This window comes from Tursiops truncatus, chromosome 21 (assembly GCF_011762595.2).
Source record: "Tursiops truncatus isolate mTurTru1 chromosome 21, mTurTru1.mat.Y, whole genome shotgun sequence".
Taxonomy (NCBI): domain Eukaryota; kingdom Metazoa; phylum Chordata; class Mammalia; order Artiodactyla; family Delphinidae; genus Tursiops; species Tursiops truncatus.
Genome location: NC_047054.1, coordinates 21,782,451 through 21,788,441, shown reverse-complemented (window position 1 = coordinate 21,788,441; position 5,991 = coordinate 21,782,451). Strand labels below are relative to the sequence as shown.

The following is a 5,991-nucleotide window of genomic DNA, read 5'->3' as shown; positions in this document are numbered from 1 at the left end:
AATTAATATACTTTTTAAAAGGGCAGCTTCAGTTTTACAGAAAAATTGAGCAGAAAGTCCAGAGAATTCCATGTGTCCCTTCTCCCCTCCCCAGTTTCCCTCTTAACATCTTGCATTAGTGCAGTAGGTTTGTTACAATTGATCAGTCAATATAACTACATTATTATTAACTGAGTCCATAGTTTACATTAAGGTTCACTCTTTGCATTGCACTGTTCTGTGGGTTTTGACAAATGAATGTCATGTATGGATCATTACAGTAGCATACAGAATAGTTCCACTGTCCTAAACACCCCTGTGCTCCACATATCCATCCCTCTCCCAACCCCTGGCAACCGCTGATCTTTCGTGTCACTATAGTCTGGCCTTTCCCAGAATGTCATATAGTTGGAATTATATGGTATGTAGCCTTTCCAGAGTGGCTTCTTTCACTTAGCAGTGTGCATTTAGGGTTCTTCCATGTCTTTCACGACTTGACAGTTTTGGTTTTTTTTCAATCACTGAATAATATTCCATTGTATGGATATTCTATAGTTTGTTTATCCATTCATCTATCGAGGGATATCTTGGTTGCTTCTGATTTTTGACAATTAGTTATCACCCCTTTTTAGTATCTGTAATTAAGAGCTTACAAATCAGAAGTCATCTTAATACCAGTATTTATTAGTCAAACATGATTATCAATGACATTCTGCATCCAAACACATTTGGACACTATGATGATACTCTTACATTGTTCTAACACCTCTTCTGCCTTCTGTTCTTGCACAGATCAGGTACACAAAGAAATATTTTTAGAAGTTTAATTATTATAAAAATGATACCTTTTACATTGAAATACATCAACTATACTTCAATTTTTAAGTCTCAAGCACAAGAAAAAAACAAAAACAAAAAAAACCCCAAATTAAAAAAAAGGATACCCACTTCAGGTGAACATTTTTTTTCAAATATGGAATATATAAAGTGAGAAGCAAGTACTCACTCCCACACTAGTCCCCAGCCCCATTCCCGCCCCCCAAAGGTAACCACTGTTAACATTTTTATATGTATCTTTCTAACTACTTCCTCTTCATATACAAGCATTCCTGTATATTATCTTTTTTTTTTTTTTGGTAACAAAATATATATTTTGTTACCTTTTGCAATATATGTGTGTAAATGATTTCTAAAGAAGGTGTCCTGCTTTTGTTTTTGAGAAAGTGCATTTGAAAATATAGTCAAATGGAACACATTTTAAATCCTCCTTTTGGCATCTTCAATAGGATAGAGACTTTTGATTCCCTTTCTCCAAAATGTTACCCTGTTCCATGGTCCCTAGAGCTACACTAAGTGAGCAATACACTGATACCACTCCTGAGCAGGAGAGAGTTTGGAAGTTGGGCTTATTCATCTCACTCCCAACTGCAGATTCCTAGATCAGCCATCATTTATCTTCTCTTATTCTCACTACATTCTTGGTGATGTCACCCCTTCCCCAAGAAGCGACTTGTCTCTTCCCTGGTAACCAAAGTTCCACTCAGTTTCTCATATAGTTTTAGCACAATAAATTCTTTTATGGGGGTAACTTTTAATTTCCCCATGTACTAATAGCATAAAGGCTGTTTTTGTTTTTGTTCTAAGCCTATGCACTTCCCTCAGGTATCTATCCTACCAAGCACATCTGCAATTCTTTGGAAAATGGGAATAGAAAATAATAAAAGTTCCTAAACTCCAGGAGGGGAAATAATAACCATAGGAGGGGCTCAAAGGGTAACCAAATATTCATCATTTCCATATAGAAGGCCCAGTTGCAGAAACCACTCCCTCTTATAAACCATTGCTTTTGCAGTGATCATTTACAATTGAAACATCTTTTTGTAGAATAAAATATGAGTGTTTTTACACTGGGTCTTTGGATCTCTCAGAGGATGTTTTATTCTTTTAAAAGCTGTCTTGAGTACTCAGGTTTGAACATCATGTCTTATTAAACTCTGTTGGGAAAAGGATCTCCTCTCAGTGGGTGCTCTCAGTAAATGAATGAGCCCCTGCATTGGCACTGGGGTTGGTTCCATTGACAAAGCCTTTTCACAGAGTCAGCTGCACTCTGTAAGTCTGGTGGATGAGCAAAACCATAGTTCAGTGAGAGGCCACTTTACATAAGAAATTCCTGCCTGAGAAATTCCATTCAGTTCTTATGTGTCTGTTTCAGTAGGCTCTTGAACATCAACTAAATAAAAAAGTGGAAACCAGAGAGGAAAGAAGCCAAACAATGGGCATCAGGAAATATAAACTATCCAGGGAGTTAACGGTAAGGGAAGAATGATGGGTTTCATATGATGCATATGGAATATTAATATTTCATTTATCTAACTGTATAGATAAATGTGTATAATTAGGAGAGATTAGGGGTCATCTTTTTTTTTTCCCCAATCATCTAGCACTGTTACCAGCAAATGGTCACATTTGTTGTTTCTAACCACTACATGTGTAATACAAGGAACTGAGGTGGAAGAAAACACTACAATGGCTCTTCTATTTGTAAAATCCCTAAGCCCACATGTGCCACAAAAATTAGGGCATATGTAAGTGGTGGGGTGACAGAACAGTAAAGTCAACCCAGTGCATAATCACATGGTCTTTTTATGTTCCTAAATTCCTAAAATCAAGTAGGTTAGAGGGGACTATTTTCCAGGGCCAAGTCTCCAGTAGATAAATTACTAAACACCATGAATTACTTGGCCAAATGCCTACATCACTGTTTAGATTATGCTTTGATACAATAATTAAACAAACAATTTGGTCACTGAACAGCCCATTTGTAAGTACATGTGGGCTATTCATTGGTATGGAAGGTACTCTGCGACCCTGAGATTCTAGGATACTTTTGTATATTTCCAGGATGTCCACCCACTTGGTACAAACTGTCCGAAGGGGACAACTAGCCAACTGCTCTTCCAATGAGCTCCGTGTACCACAGCAATTCAGTCTAACAAGTACGAGTAACCTGAAGATTTGTTGCTACTTCTTAGTTTGAAATATCTTCAGGTTCAAGAGCTCTAGCCCTTCTGTATTCACATCAGGTTACATGAACAAAATCAAACACCTCCCCTTAGTTAAACAGGTCAACAGCCCGCTACAACCAAATGCATGTTAAAATTTTTGTGTCCATTGGAAGGACATAGACCAATAGGTAAATTCCTAATTTTATTTTACTTCTTAGGCTTTTTTTTTTTTGGTCTGGAGAGAAAATTGATTAAAAAAAAGTTTTGCTTTGGGGTTTTTCTTTTGCTATTTATATCCATGAAGTCAATTTTATATATCTTATTATGGCAATAAGCTCTTATTCATAAAATGCTATGTTGTATTTTTGTATGTGAGCATTTACTTATTTGATTTGTTATTTACCATTCCATTGTCCATCAGATGTGACACATACCATCCTAACTGAATTCCGGTAACATCTCTGATGATATTTAAACCACTTGTTTATTAAGCAATTTTAAAGGCACGTTGTTCGCTTTAAAATTCTATACAATCATCTGATCATTTTCCTTTCAATGTGGCTAATAAAAATACAGGAAGGGGGGCTTCCCTGGTGGCGCAGTGATTGAGAGTCTGCCTGCCGATGCAGGGGACGCGGGTTCGTGCCCCAGTCCGGGAAGATCCCACATGCCGCGGAGCGGCTGGGCCCGTGAGCCATGGCCGCTGAGCCTGCGCGTCCGGAGCCTGTGCTCTGCAACGGGAGAGGCCACAACAGTGAGAGGCCCGCGTACCGCAAAAAAAAAAAAAAAAAAAAAAAATGCAGGAAGGGGTTAGATATTTACAGAAAGTATCTCAAGTAATTGGGAACAATTGGTGCTTTCACATTTGCACACTTCCTTTTGGAGGGAAGGTAATAAAGCCCCCAAGTAATTACAGTCACATAGCCCTCCAGCTGTGTCATTCTGAGCACATAAATCACATCTTGTCAATATTACATCAGTCAAATGGACCAAATAACAGTAATATATCTGAATTCTGTATAACTATTAATAGAGTAAGAACAAGTAAATCTGAAATCTGAAAGGGTTCTATCCGGAATAGAATCTGTTTTCATAAAAGGAAGTGAGAATTCGAACAATGACAGAAAGAGTTTATTTCTTGCCATCCACCCTCCAGGTTGTCAGAGAAGTCTTGTTAGATGTGCCTTAAGAGGATGCGGAGGAAGACCCTCCTATGTCCCTGTATCTCTGTCCACATTGTGTGTAATATCCTCCATATGTCATCCTAATGTCAGACAGAGACAGCCTTTTCTGGACCTTATGGATTCTGAAGTCCAATTTGTGACTCTGACAATACCTCTATGCTGAGAGAATGTAGCTGTCTAGTTTATCTACCGTTGCAGAAACAGACGCAATGCACAGTATACACACCTCTAGCACTCATTTGTCTGAATTCGACTTTTAATAAGTATGGAACAGGAAAGCCACGCTTTCTTTCTAAAGTGCTTCAGAACATGTGGCAGTGGCTACCCCTTACATAAGTCAGCGTGTTTCTATCTATTTTCAAACATTGGTGGTCCCTAAGCCTTTCTGTCTTATACTTTTTGTGAAGTGGATGTATTCAGGAAGACATTATGGGATTAAAAAAAAAGCCTCATCGTTCATTCATTTATTCTTACACTTATTTGATAAAAAATAATTACCAGACTCCTACCATATGCCAGGCGCTCTTGTAGACACCGAGGATGCAGAGGTGAGCGATACCCTCACCGGTTTTGGTAGCAGTTGGGCATCCATCCAAGACGTTTCCTATAATGTGAAAAGAAGCATCGCTCCCACCGCCTTCCAGATATTCCCGCTTTACCCCGAAGTGGAGAGGAGGTCCTCAGGGTGACGTGTCCCTAGGCGCCCGGGGTGAGCGACGGGCCCAGGCGTGGAAGCGGGGCTGCGGCCGCCCGCGGCGGAAGCCCCCAAGTCCGGGCAGACGCTCTCCGGACGGGGCGAGGCGGCGCGCTCCGCTCCAGGCCGCGCCCTCCGCCGGGGCCTCCAGGGAGCGCTCGCGCCCAGGCCAGGGGGAGCACGAGTTTCCTCAGAAGGTGGGAACTCAGCTGAGAAGCCGTCCCCCGCCGCCCGCCAGCACCCCGCTCCCCCTTCCCGCTCCCCGGTACCCCCACGTCCCGCCCCGAGTGACTGAGGGCCGAGAGGCCCCGCCCCCGCCGCCCGGAGTGGACCCGGTGCCCGCGGAGCCCGAACTCCCGGCTGGGGCGTCTCTTCCCTCCGCTGGCGCTGAGCAGCCCCGGAGCCCACGGGGAGGGCGGTGCGACCGCCGACCCCGCCCACGGCCTTCACACCGCCCTGGGGATGGACCCGGCGGGCGGAAGCCCAGTCCGCCCTCGGGGCCGCGCGTCAGGTAAGAGGGTATGGGCCCTGTACCCGTCCCGGGCTGCGGCGCGAGACCAACCTTTGAGGCGCAGGCGTTCTTCCAGAGCCGCAGCTGATGTGTAGGAAGGCCTGCGCGCGGCGTCTTAGTCCGGGGAACTTTGGCCCTTCGTCTCGCCCCTGCCCTCCGCTCGGCTTGCTCGGCCCGGCGTGGGTGGGGAGGGGCCGACTTGCGCGTCCTGAGGGGAATCGGGGGCGGGGAGGCGCAGGGTCCCGGCTGGGGTGGCAGCGCCCCTCGTCCTGATGGCGGGGAAGGGCCGAGGGAGGGCTGTGCTGGGTTCCGGGGCTGGACCGCCGCCGTGGGACTCAGCCTCTCCGCCTCCTAACCTCCCCTTCCCTGCCCTTACAGTAGGTTCCAATAATATTTAATTGGCTCTCGGGTTTAGAACTCATCCATAGGCTCGCAGGTCCCTTGATTCAGCCAAGTTCCTCTCCGCTCCTTCCTCGGTTAGAGAAAGTGCCGGGGGGGAGGGGACTGGAGGGACCCCTGAAGCGCTGGCCTGAGCCGACTGAAGAGGCCGGGACCCGCGCCGTCACAGACGCCAGAGGACCCTTAGGGCGGAGTCCAGGGGCACAGGAGGTGGTCCGA

The 5,991-nt window shown here is 44.9% G+C and overlaps 1 long non-coding RNA gene across 1 annotated transcript; it reads right to left on the bottom strand.

Annotated features, from left to right (window-relative positions):
- Positions 1-642: 642 nt before the first annotated feature.
- LOC141277532 (uncharacterized) lies at positions 643-5,689 on the bottom strand. The gene is made up of 3 exons (XR_012329041.1): positions 5,425-5,689; positions 4,678-4,772; positions 643-3,715 (listed from the first exon to the last, which is right to left on the bottom strand). It is a non-coding gene; the product is annotated as an uncharacterized lncRNA (long non-coding RNA).
- Between the last annotated feature and the right edge of the window lie 302 nt (positions 5,690-5,991).